General features: G+C 42.3%; 1 protein-coding gene across 1 annotated transcript in view; it reads left to right on the top strand.

Moving 5' to 3' along the window:
* ARHGAP6 (Rho GTPase activating protein 6) overlaps positions 1–21,002 on the top strand; it is a 366,400-nt gene that overhangs the window by 158,033 nt on the left and 187,365 nt on the right. The window lies entirely within an intron of this gene.

Genomic DNA, 21,002 nt, shown 5'->3' with positions numbered 1-21,002 from the left:
CTTGGTAAATTGTTTTGGGACAACTTGAATATGAAAAAAGTAAGGAGAAAAGTCCTTTTATTGTATTATATTTTAAGGAAAGCCAGAGTGATTTCCAAAGGTAGTCTGGCAGGGAAAGAATTGCCAATAATGAAACTTTAGCTTTGAGCTCAGAAGGGAAATTTGCATTGCCCTATGTGTATATATCTATATAGATATACACAGGAATTATTTGCTTACAAAAGCATGCTTGGTGTCTAAACAACAACTTTTATTTTAACAACAGAATTGTTCCAAGACGTGCACTGAAGTTTTGGTCATTTTTGATCAGCTATACAAATTACAATCTCAGTTGCTCATGCTGCAGAAAGACAGACTGTCTTCCTACCTGCTGGATGTGCCTAGAACCATTCACAGTTTGGCAAGAAGTTTTGTCTTAAGAGCAACTTTGACACCTCTGAGCTTTTTGCATCTGAGTAATTTTGTTGTCTCCCAAGTACAGCAGTTTATACTGCAGTCTGCACCACATCCATCCTCCATGGGTACCAGCTAGAGGAGTGAGTGTAAAAATTTATTTTGCAGAGAGGCCTTTGATGTATGACCACATTGAATGGAGGGGACAGAAACAAAATGTCGTAAATGATGCGGGCGAGGTTTATCTAAATCTGAGCTGGATCTTGGGTTGTTTGGTCTCATTTCTTAACTCCATACATCTCTTCTTTGCAAGTTATATTGAAAAACCCTCACTTTCCTGTGCTTGCTTTCTCCTCAAAAGGCTATGTGAAGAACTCTGCGTGACGCCAAAAGCAATATTAGTTTTTGGAATCAGCTTTCAGGATGTGCTGAAAGTTGTGTAATCAGCACCTTACCTCTCAGAAAGACTGGGTGCTTTACTCTCCAACATCTCATAGGCATGCGGGGCCTGGGAAAGTTGTTTTTTTCAGCTACTTGAGAGATCTGACTAGAGAATTAAATGGTCTGGAACCGTATCAAAAGTTTCTCCACCCCGGGTTCAAAGCTAGGCCCATCTTGACATCAGACTCTTTCTCCAGGCTATGACAATATTTTGGGGAAGAAAAAAAAGGCTCAAACAAAACTTTAAAAACATCACAGTAGCTAGAAGAATACAGTAGAAAAATGCTAAATAAGGTTATGATTTTTGTTAAAACATAAGGGAAAAGCAGTAATAGCACAGTGATAAGCACAGAAAAAGAAACGTACGCAAGCAGGGGAGTGAGCTGGTGGCAGTACTGCATCGTCCACAGGGGAGCTGTGATTCACTATCAGGGCTTCCAGGCGATCAGAAGCAATGTCTTGTGCTCTCAACTTCAAAACTGCATTCCCTCTAGAGACTGTCCTAAAATGAACGTGCATTCAGAAAGCCCCTTGGCACGACATAGTCATGTTTTTAGCTGCATTTGGTGAACTGAAAGGGGAGTGAGTTACCATAATGCCCTGCCTAAGAGCACACTGTGGTGTAATTTCAATTTACTTTGAAGCATGGGGCAGCAACGGTGGGGTCCAGAAGTTGCTTCAGATGCTGTTCAGCTTTTCTTGCTGCAGGTGCTGCACCTTACATCTTGGCAGCAAATTGATGGTGGATGTCAGTACCCACTTCATCGCCTTGGTGTGTGCGAACTGGGGCTCTGACGCTCAGAGATGTGGTTTCTTTTTAGAAGGCTTAAATAATATTTGGTTTTAGATGATATTTATGAAGCATCTCGAAGTCCGCATAAGATGGGTCATTCAGGACTATGCGTGTGTAAGCAACTTGTCTCTCCTTTTCAGCAGCTGCCTAAGCAAGTTTTGCGATTAAACGTTGTGTGTTTTGGACTGTGGTTCCACAGCGCGAGTGGTTTGGCAGCAGCGCTGGATGAACGAGTTCCCACCCCTGGCACTGTGCTTAGGGTGGTGTCAACTCGTATAGAAGTGGGGTTTGCCTTTGATACAGCTGGGAGCCAGTTCTTGGGTGTCAAGAAGTCCTTAACCCTGGCATTGCTGCTGGCACACTAGGCTTATGAATTGCTGAACGCATTTTATAACGCAGCGTGCATAGCAGAATAATCACTAGAAGTGGCCAAATGTGACTCGAAAACAACTTTTTGTCTGGCAAAGAATCCTCTTCCCAATGCACGGTGTCTCAGAAGAGGCTAGTGGGGCCAGGGCGCTGGTCTACGCTTCCCAGAGAATGAGCTGGTGGGACAAGCAGGAAACCAGTCCTGGTGCTGAGACACCCAGCTGGAACCATTCCCTGCTCCTGGCCCCCGGAGCTCACACCAAGCCAATGTTTGCGCAGGGCTTTAATGAGGAAAAGCAGTGTATTGTTCATTACTCATAATAACAAACTCCCGAGTCTCCAGATAAGCAAAACGCTTCAGAATAAGCTGGACCTGGAGATGGAGGCTGGAGTGTCCTGACAGGAGAAGCAGAGCCACTCAGATGAGATGAAGAGGGGCGATACCGGCATCTATTTCTGCTGAGATCTCCTCTTCATAAATGGTTAAGTAAACAACCCAGGAAACTGCTGGCCAGTTTGTCTCGTTTCAATATCTAGTGTAGCGAAAAGCAAATAAAGAGGTTATTCTGTAAACGTTCAGATGGTAACAGGTTGATATATGTATGGGGAACTTGAATTTTTAGAAAACAGAGTAAACTTTGCAAAGGTTCTACATTTTTGAAGCAATTATAAGCTTTTTAATAAGGTAGTTGATATGGTTGATATCAAATTGAAACCGAGTTTAGGAATTAATTAAGACATTTATGCAAATACTTTTGTGTCAAGTCTAAATCTGTATTTAATTTTGTTTGTGTTTTCCTTTCACGAATGATCTGGAATTTTAAACTAGATGATTATTGCCATTTGTGGAAGGTTACAGTTTTGGAGCACTGAAACTGCCAAAGGCAGCGGAGAGTTCTAGCAAAACCTGCAACTTCCAAGAGGAAATTCAATGTCATGAAGTTAGGTCAATGAGAGGAAAAAAATCCCAAGCCAGACTTTCATCAATCAAAACCCAGAGAAAAAATGGTTATATAGCAACAGTGGGGAAGAGGATCTGGGCATTAATAGATAGCAAATTAAACGCACTACAGTGTAATCTGCAAAAAGGCAAAGACTGTTCTGGGCAAGGTTCCTAATGTTTCTGCTACATCTGATCCAGGATTTTCTCCAGTTTTTCCCTGCAGGGGCTTAGTTTTATATTCTCCTCAATCTTTTACATAAAGCTTGCAGAATCAAGAAACACAGTTCTCAGATAATGTGTGTTAAAGTAATGGCATATTTTTGTTTCAAGTTGTATGCAGTAGAAATCTGTGTGTGTGCACCCTGGACATGTATTTGGATTATTACAGGTCACGGTGATGGTTCTGAGTTATATTTATCCTTTGTCTTCCTTTTAAGTCCTCAGAGTGAATGTTTCTCTCTGAACAACATAGGCAAGACTGGGAATACTCCATGGAAGAACAGAGGAGAAATAAAAGGTCTGTTCAGTGAACAAAGGACAGGGATAGCCCAAAAAGTTAGGAAAAATTACTTTAGGCTTAAGGCCAGCTTTGATGAGAAGACACACAGAGCTGGAAATACACAGTGTAAGAAGAGGGCCAGGAATATTTAAAAGTTATTTTAGAACACAATGTTGGTATTTTTTAAATTAGTAACAGAAAGAAAAGAATGACTGCAGGTGACCAAAGAAATAAGCCAACAGAAAAAGGGTGACTCAGACTATGTATTAGGGAAAATATGTAAGACCAGTCAGAAAAAAGGAAGGATTTGCATCACCCATGGAGTTTGGTGTGCTCAAAATGAGCTTAGCACTTAGAGTGGGTCTAAGGAAACTTTATTTTATATGGAAACACTGGTCTTCATTGAAACACAATATTGTCTCAAGAAGTGCTTGCCATACTGAAAAAGTAACTTTTTGTCAGGAGATTTCCTTAAATTGAAGACAAATCACTAAATGTTGAGGTTTGCTTCCGATAATTTACATTAGGGGCAGGAGCAGAAGCAAAATTTTGTGTGAAGGAGAAGGTTTTTCCAACCAGCTCCTTGTCTTGCTTTGCTTGGGTGAGCAAGGTGTGTCTGTGCAATGGTGCTAAGCCTTGGTGAGGTGGAGACCACAGCCGTTATGGGTCTGTCAGGAAATCAGGTCCCTGAGAGGGCAGAACACTTCACCTTCTGAGCTTCAATTGTCCAAGTGCCAAACAGCGACGTAAAAGCCTCCCCAGCCGTGGCGGCAAGATGAAAGTGAAGAACCGGGAGCCCTTGTCCATGGAGGGTGGCTCCGTTCTTCTGGGGAAAGCATCTTTCTTCCTTGCAGTTCCGACGTGTGGAAGGAGAGCTGGTCTCCATCCCCTATGGCTCTTCAAAACCACTCCCTGCAGAAAAGGGAAACTTCTGCAGTTTTCTGCTTTCCTTTCACCTCACTGCTGTGGGCTCCTGGGAAGGGTGGAGGAAGATGTGTCAGTGGAAAACGAGAAGTAAAGCTGCAGTGCATATTTTACGGCTTTTCTGAATCCTTAGTGTTTGGGCAGAGCAAAAATAGCTTTACAGAGAAAGGGGCAGGCTAGAGTTCAGGTCGGTGTTTTCAGCAGACCGCACAATCATTTGTCTTACGAGCTCTGCAGTGTGATGGGTTAAGGAAGTGCCTGAATAATCCCAATTTAATGGTCAGTTATAAAATTACCAAACAATTAGGTTTCCTTCCTAGTCCATGCTCATAAATGGCAGGGGCCAAGACGTGCATGGGTGCTGCATGTCAGAGCAGCTGTAAACGAGCGGGGCTCTCCGGGAGAGCGAGCAGAGGCTTCTGCCACCAGCCCGAGCGCTTGGCAGGCGAGGGAGCGGAGAAGGTGGTGACAGCGGGGGAATGCGGGGACCGCTGGTGGCCTCCGCGGAAGGGCATGGGCGAGACTGTTGCTCGGTGTTAACCTTTCAAAGCAGTGAGCGTTTCTCAGGAGAGCCCATCTGCCTTTTTGGCTAAATATAGGACTGCCTTTCTCCTTCTCGGTTGGTAAGTGTGCTCCACGGGCTGTAGGTGCTAAAGCTGTCTGCAGACTCTATCCCTGCTCCTCTTGGTGTCTTCTGTGACCAGCTCTGTAACGTGCTTGTAAAAGCTTTGCTGCTCCTGATCTTCCTGCTGTCATTCCCTGGCGTGGGGCTTGCTCCAGGGAAGGCACCGGGGCCACCTGCCCTGTGGCTATATCTCAGGGAGGATGCCTGCCCTGTGGCTATATCTCAGGATGCCACAGGCTGAGGTGGGATTTGGGGCTCAGGTAGGATTTGCAAGCAGCAGGTGATGTTTCTGATGGGTGGGAGCATCTGTCAAACAATGCTCCACCCTGCTTTACTTCTCCCCGTCACCGATAAATTCAAATGCAAGTCAGAAGAGCCATCCTGCAGAAGGTCTTGGTCTCTTGGCAGTAGTCTGTACATCAGAGGGCAATGTTTCCTGTCTGTGCATTTAAGGTAGGCATTTCTGAGCAGACTCTACGCTCATCCTCTTGTTTTCATGTTGAAGAAAGCATCATTCTTTTAGAGGACTCTTGAGCACCTGCTTTAATCTGAGGATCTGTTTTTCGTGGCATTCTGGTTTCTAGAGTGAAAGGCAGGTTGATGTCCTGTAGAATGGGGGCTGGGGTGACAGCAGTGCTGAAGCCTGTGACTCCATCCCTTTCAGCTTAGTGAGACCTGAAGGCCTCTTCTCCAGAGAAACTTGATCTGTCTAAACCTAAATCTTCATGCAAAAGCTTAAGCTAATAGATCAGGTGAAGTTTAAATCAAATCTGAGATCTAAAATGCATTAATTTAAGAATTAATATTTATTTTTAATATTTATTCCTATTTGTTGCTTGAGTGAAAAAAAGTAATCTTTTCTGATTATATTCTTTCCTTTTGGTCCAAAAGCAACTGTCTTTGCAGGCATTGTATTTTTTCTTCTCTGTGTGTTCAGCTTCATGGATCTCTTTTTTTCCTCCCCTTTTCAGGCTTTATTTTGCAGGCAACTCTTTACAGATGAGCTTGGCATTTGTAGACCTTTGCAAGTGGCACAGCGAGAAAACTAGTGATCGCAATGCGTTTTCATCTAAGGGACTTATTGACTACAGATGAGGTGCCAAACTCTTGTGAGATGTAGGTATGTCAGTATAAGAACTGGCATACTGGCTAAGATGAAGAGGATTTCTAACACCATAATGCTGTTTTCTATGATATGCAGGAATGGTGATTAAAGAAAGTATAGAAAGCAGTAGAAAAATTAAGAAGTGTAAGATACAAGGTATGTTTTCCCATTCTTGACGGTTAGTGATTAAGGATCTTCTTGAAATAGACAATAATCTGAGCGATCTGAGCCATCCCACTGATGGCTGGGAACTTGTCTGTTTGGTTTTCAAACCAATTTGCACTCCTGGTTCTCATAGTCGTGACAGTGAATTCCCCAATGGACTTATCTATGGCACAGAACAATACTTCCTAATGCTAATAGGGCTTATCCTTTTGTAGAAAGGGAAAACAACAGATAATGTAACCTTTTTTAGGAGCAATAAGCCCTGAATATGCAGGGGTTTAGGAGAGTGAATGCACAGTTGCACAAAATGTTTAATTACCTCAGTTTAATTGCAGGCCACTTTTGAAAAGCAGCCTGTAATCATCCATTCCTCCTGCTTCCCCTGCACCAGGTACAGCAGTTGAGCGACCTCAGGTGGAGTTGATCTGACAGAAAATTAATCCACCAGAAAAACTATTAATTTTCCTTCAGAGTAGCAGCCTTACCACACAGCCACTAAATCAGGAGCTTGTGGATGGGCATGAGGAAAGCAGCAGGATGCAGGACCATCCTCTGGTGGCAGCCCATCACTGGACAGATTAAGCCCATTGTGAGTCTGCACAGGGTCTCAATGGCAGGAGCATTTGAGAAGTGTAGAGCAGCATATACTCTGTCTACTTATCATATAGATACTGTAGCTATTTAGGGTTATCTGATTGAGTGAGAAACTTGTTTGGTTTTTGTTTGACAAATTCTTCCCTCAGTGACATGGGCACAGCAGCCACCTAAGTTTGAACAGAACATAGTTCATTAGCTGCAAGGAGAAGGATGGGCTTGTTTCTTTTGTGCTTTAGTTGGAAGATCCTCATAAATGTAGTTCTCCAATCTGTTTCCCTGACATCACTTGAAAAAAAATCCCACCAACTATGCTACAAATGGTAGCAACAAGGTTTCCTCCTCTTTACTATTGCTCTTCAGATTTTAAATTGAGATTTTCCACTGCAACACAAAGCATTAATGCACTGCTGTTTTGTGTAGTGCACAGTGCTTATCTGCATATTGGCAGCACCTTTCTGTTCCTGTGCTGTAGGGAGGAAGTAAGAATTTACTTGCAGACAAAGCAACAGACACTGTCAAGTCCACTTAGGTATTTGGATTTAACATCTGAATTTAAATCAAAAGTACATTGATTAACTTAATCTATTTTCCTTGGCATATAACTCATGTCATTTAATTAGAATAATACCAATTTCGCCATAATAGTATTGGCCATTTAATAATATTCAACTGAAATGTAACAGTTAAAACACGGAAAGATCCTGAGTCAGCTAAAAAGGCCATGAAGCTCAGACCTTAAAGGACTTGTAGATTCTAATAGAGGTTTCTTTCTTATATCTTTTTACAAATTTTGGTATGATTTTTTTTTTTTAAACTAGGAAGGGAAAAACCTGAGTCTCCCTTCCCCCACTTAAAAGTCTGCAAAGCTTTGTTAAGAAAAGGCTCTGAGTAGTGCATGTGCTCCAGAGGAATGCTATGGTCTAGCTGCAACTGAAGGACATTGGTGTCTCCAGTTGTTTACTTGCTGCAGACACAGGGCACTCTCATCCCTTCTGCTGAGAGTCTCCTCACGTTTCTTTTGGTTGGTTTAACACCAAAAATGGTAGATTGTAGGTCTGTGTGTCATGACAGCCCTCAAGCAACAGAACTGCCACGTTCTTCTTAGCCTCCATCAAGTGGACACCATGGTGCATGCTCTGATACCTCCTGCAGCATTTGTTGTGCTGCACCTATGAGGGGGATGACACACTTCATTGTGCAAAGCAAAACACTCTGCTCATTGGATGGTGTTTTGGAGGTGAATCCAGAGGAACTGATAAAGGGTCAGAACAGAGGGGGCAATATAGAGGATTTTCTTGTCAAAAGTTCTGCCGCTGCTTTCTGTCCAGTTGAAATAATATGCCTGAGAGATGGCTTCTCCATCCGAGACCCTTAGCTGGACCTGGGATCATCCTGGAGGCAACAGTTACAACCTTGAGAACCCAGAGGTGCGTAGCTTTCTCTGCCTTTGATTCAGGAGCAGTTTTCCACAAGAGAGCAGGAAAAATCCCATAGTTTTCATTTCCAGGGGTCACTATGGGATTCACCACACTGCCCTAAGGCCTTGTAAAGAATCACAGGGGAAAAATAATCAAGTTAGACTTAGGTTTAGACAAATATTTAAGCACCTACAGAGCTTTAAAAGTGCAAACAGTCTTTGGACTACAAACGTACACAAATCTGTGCGAGTGGCTGCTACCTTGAATCACAGCCATTGTCAGCAGCCTGTGATTAAATAAAGAGGGAGATTTGTATTGCATTTTGGAGGTTTCACAATGGTTTTGAATTAAAGTAACACAACACCGAAGGCATTCATTCACAATTCAGTAGGGTAACTACATCCGTCCCATTTATCGGAATAATCCAGACAGTAGGCAGACGTATACAGACTTTGTCTTCTGGATCTTTCTAGGCTGATGGAACAGGCCACCGCAACCACCTGTTCATCAGTGTACTGGGCTGGTAGGTCTCAGAGGTACTGACAGACCAGGATGTGTGAAAGCTAGCTGCTTATGGGTCAAGCAAGAAATCAGTCAGATCTCCAATTGTCAGTGTGAACCATTCAAGCAAGCCAAGATGTATTTGCTTAAAATGAAATAGGGAGCAGCATAAATTTTTTTCTCTCTGTGGACCCGTGGGATCAGTAATTTCTGTTAGGACAAGGATGATTCACCCAGGATCGCAAGAGAACTTCTTGTGCTGGTACAGCTGGGAGCCTGAGGGAGCAGCGGAGTCTGTCATGGGCAGTTTTAAGCCATGACTTTGTTGTTTCATGTCTGTTGATGGAGTGTTCATCTGTAGAACACCACCAGGCCTGGGCACCATCAGCAGCAAAGCCTGCCTTCTCACAAGTACCAACAAAAAGTGAAAACGTATCTTTTCCATTTCAGACAACCTGCCTGGGTCTCTCCTCATGTGACCGTTGCTCTCCTTTTCTTTGGAGTCTCTTGTGGGCTTGTAGAGAGTATCTCCAGTCCTCGTGGGGACAGTTCAAGTGCCATAATTTCATTGCAAGGTCAGCAGCAAAGTTGTGCTGGCACAGGGGCAGAGCTGCATCCTTGGCTGTGAGCTAAACCAACAGGGATTGCTCAGACAACATTGCTGGGTTGACTGGGTCCCCAGCTGTATGTGCAATTTAGTGCTGTCCCAGAGAGGAACAGTGGGAGCTCCTGGCCATTGTGTCTTCATCTCTGAGAGCTGCTTCAACAAGCATTGGAGTCTGCTCCAAAAGACCCTCAAGCTGGGAGCAATGGTAAAATGAAGGCTCTCAGTCGCATGAAGGTGTCCATTTCCAGTTAATGATCAAAAAGTTTGGTCATCCCTGCTGTATTGCCGTATCCTTTTCTTCATTCTTTATTTGCTAACGTTATCTCTCCTCACATTCTCTGTCACAGAAGGATTTAGCAAATTTAGTAGCAAACCTTTACCTGTAGTGAGAATACTATATCATAATTTAGTGGAAAAAAACTGAATTGCTTTGCAAATTTCACCTTAGTATCAATGGTGAATGGAGCGATGCTATAGATAAAACCAGGGGGAGGGACATTTTCCCATCTCACTGCCAGGCACACGTATACCTAAAGGGGAAGCTACAGATCCTTCAATTCCTGACTTTTATATCGGTATTTTAGTACTTCAGTCTGAGTTTTGTGTAACATACTTTTACATGTAAACTTGTAAACTTTTATGTGACATTTCAGTGGAAGATCATCATTAAACTGAGATCTTAAATAAGAGGTAATGCTTGGACTATCAAGTTTAAAAATTATGGCTTTGTGTAGACTGAAAATTGAGGAACCCAGTTATTACAGACAGAATGATATTCTTATAAAGCTGTTATAGATGTCCACAGCAATTTTGAATGGAAATAAAACATATCCATTTGATCCCTGTAATTGCATCTATTCAGCTACACGAACTTACACTTCTAAATTGATTTTGCAATACAGGTCCGACTTGCTGTGAGACTTGACATAAGGTAGACATGTAGGAAAGAGAAGGTGTGAGTGCTGCTGGTTGGGGAGAAGGAGAAGGAAATAGCTGAAACCCGTTTCCTTTTCTCCAGCTGTGCCATCTAGCTGTTTCTAGCTCAGATCAGAGCAGCTGACTGGGAATCAGAGTGGTAAAAGAAATTAAAGAGTTAAAGGGAGCTCGAGAGAAGCAGGGGCAGTGTAGATCTGTGGAAGGAAAATACTTCCCAAAATGGATCAAAAATAACAAATACAAAATGTACTGAATGAACTTTTGTTTTTGCTTAAGATTAACTTAAATTTTTTAGAAGAGAAAAAAACACTTTCTCTAACAACACGAACCCTGTGTATATTTACCTGAGGCTTATAGAAATAGCTCGTATGACAAGTCTGGCTCCATAAACTCTGCCTAAGGAGCCTGGATCAGCAAAATTCAATCTGGAAGCTGTCTATAAATTTATGAAACCTGTCTGAGGTTTCTAAGTTAACTAATAAAGTCATCTTTGGTTTGTAAAGAGATAGAACAGTTTTGTACATTAATTCTGAAGTCCATGGAAATCAGTTTTCAGCATTCAGTGCTTTAGCTAACTTTCGTTTTAATTCTACCAATAAAGAAAAGCTAATTCAAGACCAGACACATAAAGTGAGGGCTTATTTGTAAATATGTTTAATTACTTTTTTGATATCTTTTTGTCTTTTTTACTCACTGGAGACTTTCAGCAGTTTCATGCTTCAAATAAATCTTAAGGAAGAAGTTAAAGCAAGCAGTCAGCTGCTTTAAGGCTGATCAAGTAGTGCTTTTCTGCATGTTTTACTAGCAGATGAACAGGCAATCCCATTTATAGTGCATACTACATGTTGACAGAGCGCATTACTTCATTTTGCCATATTGGCAATTTGAGATCTTAACAAAACAATGCTGAGGTCGCTCTCATTCTGTATTGCCATCCTTGGAATGCGGCTTGGGTTTTCATTAACTCTGTCGCTACAAGGTACTGGCGATGGAGGGAGATTTTATAGGGGGAGTAATAAACATTAGAGAGCAGAAAGTTGTAAACAACTTAAATTCTTTGTCCCATGCGGATGAATCCCTTTTCCTTAACGTTCTCTGGTGTTCTCAGCATCTTGTGGATGCTTCTTCTAATTGGAGGTGAATGGGTGGATAGTTTGCGAGGGCTTTGATACCTCCCAGCTGTTGTATGGGGAGAAGTGGTCTCAAACTCCTGCAGCCAGTGAATATAAGCTTCAATATAAACAGTAAAAGTTTGGAGATTCAGCCCGGCGCTTGGCTCGCAGCATTCTGGCTCTGCTTAGGAGCACAAATCGCATACAGGACCACTTCCAAGATTTCCTCAACTTTTCAGTTCAGGGAGAAGGACAAAAAGGGGGGAAAAAAGAGCACAGCTCTACTTCACTGCTGCATTATTGCTGCTTTCCCCTGTGCTCCCTTCATTGAAATCAGCAGTATTACTGAGCTAGCGTAAAACTGTGGTGGATCTTTCTGAGGCCTTTTCTGTATGTACATTTTTGTGAGTCTTACCAGGACAGTTAAAGCAGTACAAGTCACTTGAGAAGAATTTAACTACAAAGGAACCGGGCGTCCTTATTGCAGAAGGAGAGGAGGCTGGTGGGGGATTCTTCAGGAATAGCCGTAGTGCTTTCAGTTCACAGCTTACCTTTTTCCAAAACAATTGCCTGAGAATCGGCCAGCGTTTTTATACAACCCAGCCTTTCTCAAGCTATTTTGCCCAGGGGGAATCTTCCCCTCCCAGATTAGCCTAAGTGTCATTGCTCAGTGCTGTGGCTATAGCACCTCTGGATCTGGGAGGCTCCGGCCTGTGCCCTGCTTTCACCTTCCTCCCACCCCTGCAAAGGGAATAGCCCCAGTGTGGGATATACTGGAATAACTGCACCCCAGCTATGAGGGATTTGGTATAATTACAGCACTAAAGGATCCTGCAGCTTCAAAGTGTACAGGTCTGCAAGCAGAGAAGCTGCTTGGACAACTGCATGTCTTAGATGAATCGTGCTTTCATGTTGCTATTGCTGTTTTAAAACCACTTTCTTAACAGTGCTTGCACTCGGGGCTCCAGTTTCCAGGTAACAGGGAGAACCAGCCGCCCAAGCGCTGGGTGATTTAGCCTTTCATTGAATGCAACTGGGAAGCAGTTGTGAGCACTAACGTGTTATAAGCCTTCAGTTAAACGCAGCTCTTTTGGCGCGAGGACTCATTTGTGAGAGTGGGATGGCATCGTCACGGCACCGCAGTCACGGCTGGTGCAACTGTCGTCATGACTGCTGCCGGGGAGAACAAAAGTGCAATAAATACACCTTTTGCTCTGTGTTTACTGGGCTGTGCTTTCAGCAACGTGCGCTGCTTGGTACTGAGTTAGTCCGTGAATCCTCTCGGGCGAGGTAGTAATCCGTTTTGCCTGGACATATAAGACAGGTCTTCTTGCAAATCCCTTCCCCAAGCTCCAACGTGCGTGCATTTTGGTATATATTTTGGGAACATGTAACCGTCAAAATAGGCTATCGTGCCAGCTGGGCAAAAGGTATTTAACGTAGTCATTCTTTCCTTTGGATATCACAGCTTGTTGTAGGGCTCTGTACATAGACTTTTCTGCAATGGCAGCTTTTGCAGGTGGGCACACATCGTCAGCATACTCAGCTGGGACTGGAAATGTATTCAGCACATCAAACATGATATCTGTTTTAGACTGACGTGTCCCAAACTCTTTTGAATCTAATATCTGTAGAGAATAGGTGTTCAGTGACTATAATGGGGACTAAGGCACCTAACTCATGCATAGCCACTGACAGGTAGCTATCTGAAGATGAATCCCACCTGCAAGACTTGGACATGGTTGTTGGAAGTTTTTTTCCCCTACCTACTTTGCAATGTTTTCAGGCTTAGGGTAAGAGTTGTCTGGAGTGTTTAATGTTCTGCATCTCCCCATTTCTGCTTTGAGTGCTGAAGTCAGCTCCCTCATACTCTGTCTCACTTGTCATAACAGGTCGGGGGAACTTCTATGCCTGAATCATTTGGTGATTGAAGTTTCTTACTAGACAACAAATATGCTTTGATGCTTCTGCAGCCTCGAGGTAAAAATGACGATGGACTTAATAGCCAGGGAAACGGATGATCGAATAAAACTCATTACTGCTTGAAGCCCTCACAGCTCCATACAGGGAAATTGTAACCATGCCTGTTACTCAGAGCAAAACCAGACTGTAAATGTAAATTGCTGTAAAAATACTCATTGTTAAACCAGTGGGCAGCCATATATGAAAGCTTAAAATACCTCATAAGGATCTCGGTGTGTGAGGTTATTGCATGTGATTCCATTTTATAAATACTGAAGAAGAAATGTTTCAAAAGCCATTAATCACGGTAATGAGTAGAAATTTGCTGCAGTGGAAAAAAACAATTTGCTGGCCTTTGTATATTTCATTTGCAACCCCTTGAATCTACTTTTAATCAATGCATGAAAATTCTCCCTGGATTACAAGCAGGCTGCACGGAGACTCCGGGTTTACAGCTGTGAGATAATCCTCCCGGGCTGTCCCACAGACCAGGGCCCGGGACTGACTCAGAGTGTCTATCTTTGGTTAAGTCCATCCAGTGATCCAAACCAAGATCCAGTGATCCTGAAAATTCCGAGTTCCCACTTCTAACGCGGGCTGCCTGGCATAACTGCTCCGCAGCAGCCTCCCCGGCTGCCTGCCAGGGCTTGGCGTTGTAGGAGATGGCATGGCCCTGCAGCTTGCCAGTGCCAAGACCTCGGGGCATCACAGGACTGTGGCAAATCCTAATTCCCTAGTAATTCCCAGGCTGGCTTTCTGGCTTCCCAGGCTCCTTGCCCTGGAGCTGGAGATGAGATGTACTGGGATGCCTCCCAGGGACTGTCATTCTGAGGGCAGTTTGCATGAGCGTTCCCCCAGGGCTCGGAGAAAAGGGGAATTTTTGTTAGGCTCGTTGCTAACCTAGTGGACTATTTAGTGGTTTGTCTTTTTCTGGCTCAAAAAAAGTATAGGAATTTACAGTTCACAAGAAGTTTTAAAACGTTGGCTTTAGACTCAGTCGGATGAAAGTCAAATTATGAAAAGCAAAGTTCCTTCTCAACCAGCTTTTCAACCAGTTCCAGTGAATACTATGAATAATAAATCCCTGACTTTTAATTTACAGTTGAAATCCAGAATAGAGGAACACAAGGTCTGTCTGCTTACATGATCCCCAAATTATTGACAACTACAAAAACATGATGTTTGTAACCACTTCACATATAGCCTGAAACATATTAAACAATGACTTAATTTGAAGAGGTTTGTTAACTTTATGAATATTATTATTGTTGGTCAGAAGAGGCTTGGTCTTGTTCCAGTCTTGAAATAATTACTTTTACACTGCAAAACTGGTTTATGAATTACAACATTAAATCAAAATGTACAGTAGTCACGTTACTTCTTGGGTGGTTTTATTGTGTAGTTATTACTCTGCACTCTAAATGGATTTTAACAATCCTATACTATCCACAAAACAATTTTGAATAAACTTCAGGTTTGTGAAAGAGCCCTTCCCCCCCCTAAATTCTTGTCAAATACCCAGATGGTAAATTTAGATAGAAGCCTATGCTTCTATCCCTTGTTGATAAGCATTCCTCTTTCTAGTCAGAGTGAGCAAATCGTTTATCTGTAGCTTATTTGTTTCAAGTTAGTGTTTCTTTAATATTTTTTTATACAGCTGCATTTTCTGTGAAAGTCATATGTAATGAAAGAAAATTGTGCTTTTCTCCCTCTCCAGTTCTCAGAAGACATTTTAGGGAGAAGGATAATTGGTAGTGAGAGCTCAGCTCAGTAATGCAGTTTACAGTGAACGTGAGTCGCAAGGAGATAAACAAGGAAGGAAATACGTGGAGATCTACCCACTTTCAGGAACTAGAAAAATCTTCCAGTGAATTGTTTTTCCAGATGTGTATCATTTGCAGAGATGAGACTTCACTGAGATTTTTGGCTTGTATGCTTAAGCTTCTTAAGCTGTTTTGAAACTCTAAACCTGGAAGTTACGTTTGCTTCCATTTTCTTCCCCTTCTTTTTTCCTCCCTTCATTTTTCTCCCCTTATTCCTGTCTGCCTTTTTAGCTTGTTCTGTCACCAAGGATAAACCAAACATTTAAAAAAAAAAAAAAAAATTAGTCTTGAAACTGTCATTTATCTGCACAGGAAGCAGTGAGTGGTCCCATTTATTTAAATTGCAGCCTTTGAGGAGAGAAAAAGATGGCAGGAAAACTGGTAGTTTCTTCTGCAGCTTTAAAACCTGAATGAATTTTAGTGACCCACAAGGTAAATGCTGATTTTTGTTGGAAAACTATTTCATGCTATGTGATAGGGTCATATTTTTGATTTACAAGTTAGTAGTTTGGAGGTTTAGTTTAAAGATATTTTAGTGAATTTTCACTGATGCTGGAGATGGAGACCAATGTGCAAACATAAGGGATGCAAAGTAATTTAACCTTCTTCTAAAATACAAGTCTTTTAGACTAAAGTTCTTTGCCAACCTGCTGATAACTAATAGTGCAGTAATGTGCACAATCACACACAGAGCATCATTGGGCTATAAATTATACAGTACATATACAGTGGCCTATAAATTAAACAGTGTAGTGATTTATTGGATTAAAAATTTATGAATGTGGTAACTAGAATTAAATACCGGAGTGTAATTCTGGTGACACACCAGTGCTAATGCGCTCCCAGATGCTTGGTAACAGCCTTTCATCAGGGAAAAGGTTTCTCTTGTGATTGCTCCATGAGTCGTCTATTTCTTATACCGAATGCTTATCAGAAGAGCTGGTTTTGGCCCCACGGCACATTATTTTGAATCATATAGAATAGTTTTGTTTGGAAGAAACCTTTAAAATCATCAAGTCCAACTGTTAACCTTGCACGGTGAAGTTACCACTAAACCATGTCCCTCAGCACCCCATCTACAGGTCTTTTAAACACCTCCAGGGATGGCATCACAACCGCTTCCCTGAGCAGCCTGTTCCAATGCTTGACGACCCTTTTAGTGAAGAAATTTTTCTTAATATTCAGTGTAAACCTCCCTTGGCACGACTTGAGGCTGTCCTCTTGTCCTATCGCCTGTTACTTGGGAGAAGAGACAGAAGCCCACCTCTCTACAAACTCCTTTCAGTTCGTTGTAGAAAACGATAGGGTCTCCCTTCAGCCTCCTTTTCTCCAGACTAAACAACCCCAGTTCCCTCAGCTGCTCCTCATAAGACTTGTGCTCTAGACCCTTCACCAACTTCATTACACTTCTCTGAGTCTCACCTTCCTCTGGGGCTACTGTTGGATCGCTGCTGCTCCTTGGGAAGGTGGTGCCCCATCAGGCAGCAGCAGCTCAAGCAGCTCTGGCTGACCACAGGCAGAAGGCGTAGGGAAGAATGGAGGAGAGGTTCCTCCTCTAGGTGCTTAACTGATGCCATCCCTGACAAAAACTGCTCCTCCTTCTCTGCACAGCACCGTTTGCAGGGATGAGTTAGTCATCTGGAGTCCAGTTTCCCCTCTCGGGCTTAGCAAGAGTGGGACAGCGCAGGGGACGTGGGTGTGCACAGGGTGCAGTTCCTCTCAGCTTGCACCACCCGGTGCAAGCACAAGATGGGTGTTTGTGTGGGGGGAACACAGGCTGCTTTGTGTCTGCTCCTGAGGAATAAAGTGCTAACTTCCTCTCCGCCGGTACGAGCAACACTTGGGCAACTCTGCTCCTTGAGAGCTATAAGAGTGTCGTGCTCTTCTACTGCATTAGATCTCGTATAAAGGGGTTTCAGACATCTAGGAAATTGCAGCGATCGAGTTCTTTCGAAATAGGATTTCTTTTGTCTAAGAAGATTTATGTCACTGTTGTGAAAAAGCATCTCCACGAGTGAGAAGGCACTTCATGCTTCATGGGCATTAAGTACTATTTCCCTTAGTTCTGTTACAAAGCTGGTGAGAAACTATCAACATATTTTGATAGGTGGCAAATAAATGCTTAAAAAAAAAAGTTAGTTCTGAACAAAGAATTTTGCAGTGTATTATCCCTAAATTCTGATTCCTTAGTTTCTAGGTTTTGTTTATAGGGCTTTATGCATTAGATTTCCTTGTCTGTCATCTTTTCCCTCTCTTCTTTTTGGGAAATGGACTTAAACTGTAACTTACAATGACGGAATGAACATTTGGCCAGGATAAGAAAAGTGCTAATTCCCTGAGGAAGAAGTGTGCTGCCAGTATCACTCTTGGCCCCGGCTCAGCAGCCACAGAGGCAAGGCTTTTCCAGATTTGGAGTTAGCTCTCTGTGGAAGCTGCATTTGTATGCTATTAAAAAGGTCAAACAAAATAAGACCTTCGTGCTTGCTTGAAACTTTTCACCTGAAGATGTGGACTGTTTTTTCACCTGATAAGTACAGTAGCCCGTGCTTTCCGGAATGAAAAAAAAAATCAAGACACTGAGACTACTAAGGACTTTTTGAAAGTCAAAGTGAGATTTAAAGGCTGATCCCATAGCTCGGCTCCCAGGTGGGCTTCCCCCTCACTTAACTGCAGATGCCTGAAGGGCAGACATCTGAACTAATTGTCATGGGCTCCCAGTGGAGTGAAGTAGGCACTTCAATTTATGTCACCTATTTTAGATGTCGACTGGGAATGACATAAATCGTTCAACCAGATGTGTCTGTTTCTTCCCATGGACTAGGGAAGCCTAAGGTGATAAGCCAAGATGGAGATTGTGTATGTTGAAATTTAGGTGAGACAAATCCATTACTGCCATAAGGACCAAGCTGGCTTCCCTCCCATAACAGGGTGGATTTGGGATTTTTTTCCTACCTCATCTGATGTGACATCAGACGGCTTGAGTCACTAGTTCCAGGAGTTGTGGCAGAGAAGTAGAGAAGTCATTTCTCCCCAATTTCATAATTGTGTGCTGTCTGCAACTGTATAGCTGGTTTCGTTTGTTTAAGAGCAATTAATGTTGAGGAAGCACCGAGTTCATAGAGTAATACTGGAAAAACAAAGCCTGGCTTCATTAATGATCAGCACAGTAAAATTCAATTACCTACTCATTTCCCAGCTGTTGTGTTGGAAGCAACTAAATTTTAGCTGAAACGTTGTTCATTCTTCTTTGCTGTTGTCAACGACAGATGATAAATAGAAGGGAAGGAGTGAAGGTTTTACTGTAATCTACATTTGCAGGTGTAAAGCATACATTACAGCCTCTTAAAACAATGTAAGGAACAACCACAATGGGAATCATTAAAAAAATGCAAGGAAGCAGTACCTCATACAGTTGAAATGATTTAAAATTAATTACTGAAAATTTTCCAGTTTATATTGTTGTTTTTTTTTCTTGAATGAGTAGCCTTGGAGTAAATTTGCAGGACTTTAACTGCAATGCTTTGTATCTCCTGTTAAGAGGAGCTCACCTGGGAAGGTTTACACTTCCCAAAGTGAGTTGCATGCATTCCTTGGGTACCCATTATCAGGTAAATAGAGGAGGAAGGAAACTTGGAAGGAACAGCAGGGAGGAATCATAAATGAATGTGAATAAGGAAGGAATGTGAAAGGGGAGAAGGTAGTCAGAAGAGTCTGAACTGCCCTGAAAGATCTGTATGTTAATCCAAGTTGCTAAGTGGCTTAAAAGAGGGACTGATGATTACAGCTCCATCAGCTACTGCTCCTTACAGACCAGGGGTGTGCTCCAAATCCTGTGCAATTTGAAGTCAGATAGACTCCATGGACACCATAAATACAGTAAAAGCCAGCTTTTTAGTCACAGCAACTTGCTTTCAAAATCCAGAAAGCTTTTGTTTTAAAGTTTGGCCTTAGAAACCACCTTCTGTAACTAGCAACTAGTTCTAAATTTTGTTACTAGGTACACAAAAATCATGAACTGTACTATTAAATTTCTGAAAGCTTCAACTTACCAGATCCTTTCAGATTTTGTAAGTGAAAATACTTTAAAAATCTTTTTTTCCTGTTTTTCTGTAGACAGAAAAACACCACATCGAGTAAACTTGATTTTTTCTGGGTTGATGCTCCCTGCTCCCCTGAATTAAGTTTTTGCCCATAACTCTTTCCTTGTCATAGCAGAAAGAAAGTATAATATTGTGATGTCATAAAGTTTTCCTAAACACTGAATTTGCCCTTATTCCCTCTCAATCATTTTAAAAGAACTGCTCTCTCTTATAGAGCTTGGATTTAAATCACAATAACACACCAAGAAGATGAATGACAGTGCTATTGGATATGGCTAAAATTGGATCCTTCAGCACAGGTGAATGATGAGACAGCGCTTCTCTTCTTGTTATATTTTTTTTTTTTTTTTTTTTCCTTTCAGTCCTAGATGCATCAATGTAAGAACCTGTCCCTATTGCAAAGGTATTTCCATGCATGCTCTTCTTCTGCCGTCTGTATCCTGCTCCCAACTAGACAACCTCCTGCTTTCCTTTGTGCCAGCTCTGGTGCTCCTCTCCTCCCTTGGAGAGCTGATTCAGCCTCCCCAACGGGAAGAAATCTGGGCACTCCATTTGCTGTATTGGTTTGTGACAAGCAGGGAGGCACAGGGGGGAGGGAGGTGGCGGCAGAGGGGGATGAAAAGGGTTACAGGAGCCGGACTCCCCTTTCTGGTGGCAATGAATTGCTGGGTCAGACAAGTACAACCTGCAAAACCTCACCTTTAGTCCTTCCCCTCTCTGGCTTCTCCCTCTGGGGCATTCCTCGCCTTCCTGGCTTTATGGTTTTCTCCCTTTTCCTAAACTACTCCGTTCCCACCAAATTTCACATCTCTCCCTTTGCTAGTCTTTTCCTGCTGTACTTTCTGGTTGGGGGTTTCTAGTCCCCTCCGTATTATTCTTTTTACTTTGGGGTGCTTATTGAAACGTGTCCTCCCACCCATGTTTTAATCCTGATGTTTAGCATTTCCTTGCATTGACCATTTTCAGAAGATATAGCTAAAAAGAAAGTGGCAATGCTATAGAGCTTGAGGCTATGCCTCTCCCCAGTCTTGAAATAAATAAAAAGCAGAACTTCAGGCACTTGGATACTTTCCTTTTTTTAAAAATTGAATTTTTTTTTTTTTTTTACTCTGCCTGCATAGAGATCCTGTTGATTTGAAATATTTGATACATATTGATAAATAAGGTTTCTTTCTGTTGGGTGCTGCTTTCCAACACATGCTCTGCAACTGCTCAAACATCTACTCTGCCTCATTTTCCAGGAAGGGGAGTAGCACAGATTGTTCACCCGAGAGACAAAAGTGGACTTTAGGGGTAAATGCAGATACTGTATTCTTTGTCCACACCAAGGTAACTAAAAATTACCTCCCTGTCCATGAGAACTCTTAAAAATTATTTCCTGTGCAATAGGAATTAAGATCCCTGGAAGATCCATAACTGGAAGCTTGTTGGGTACAGTACATCACCATCAGAGCACGTAAAAACTTTGGCTCAATCCATTTATCTTTCCAACATGTATTCTGAGTTATTCTACACATTATTTCCCAAACCCCCTTTTATTTTTCCCTGGAAGAACTATGTTACCTTGGTTTATAGGTAACACAATGCGCTGGTAACAGGTTTGCCCAGATTGTAGGTCGGAAACAGTAAAACTCATTAATTTCATAAACGTCATGCAGCACTAGAATAAGGCCACTTCCTCAGAGACAA

Source organism: Calidris pugnax, unplaced genomic scaffold (genome assembly GCF_001431845.1).
Source record: "Calidris pugnax isolate Ruff unplaced genomic scaffold, ASM143184v1 scaffold188, whole genome shotgun sequence".
NCBI lineage: Eukaryota > Metazoa > Chordata > Aves > Charadriiformes > Scolopacidae > Calidris > Calidris pugnax.
The sequence above is the reverse complement of the archived record's forward strand: the minus strand, read 5'-3'. Positions and strand labels throughout refer to the sequence as shown.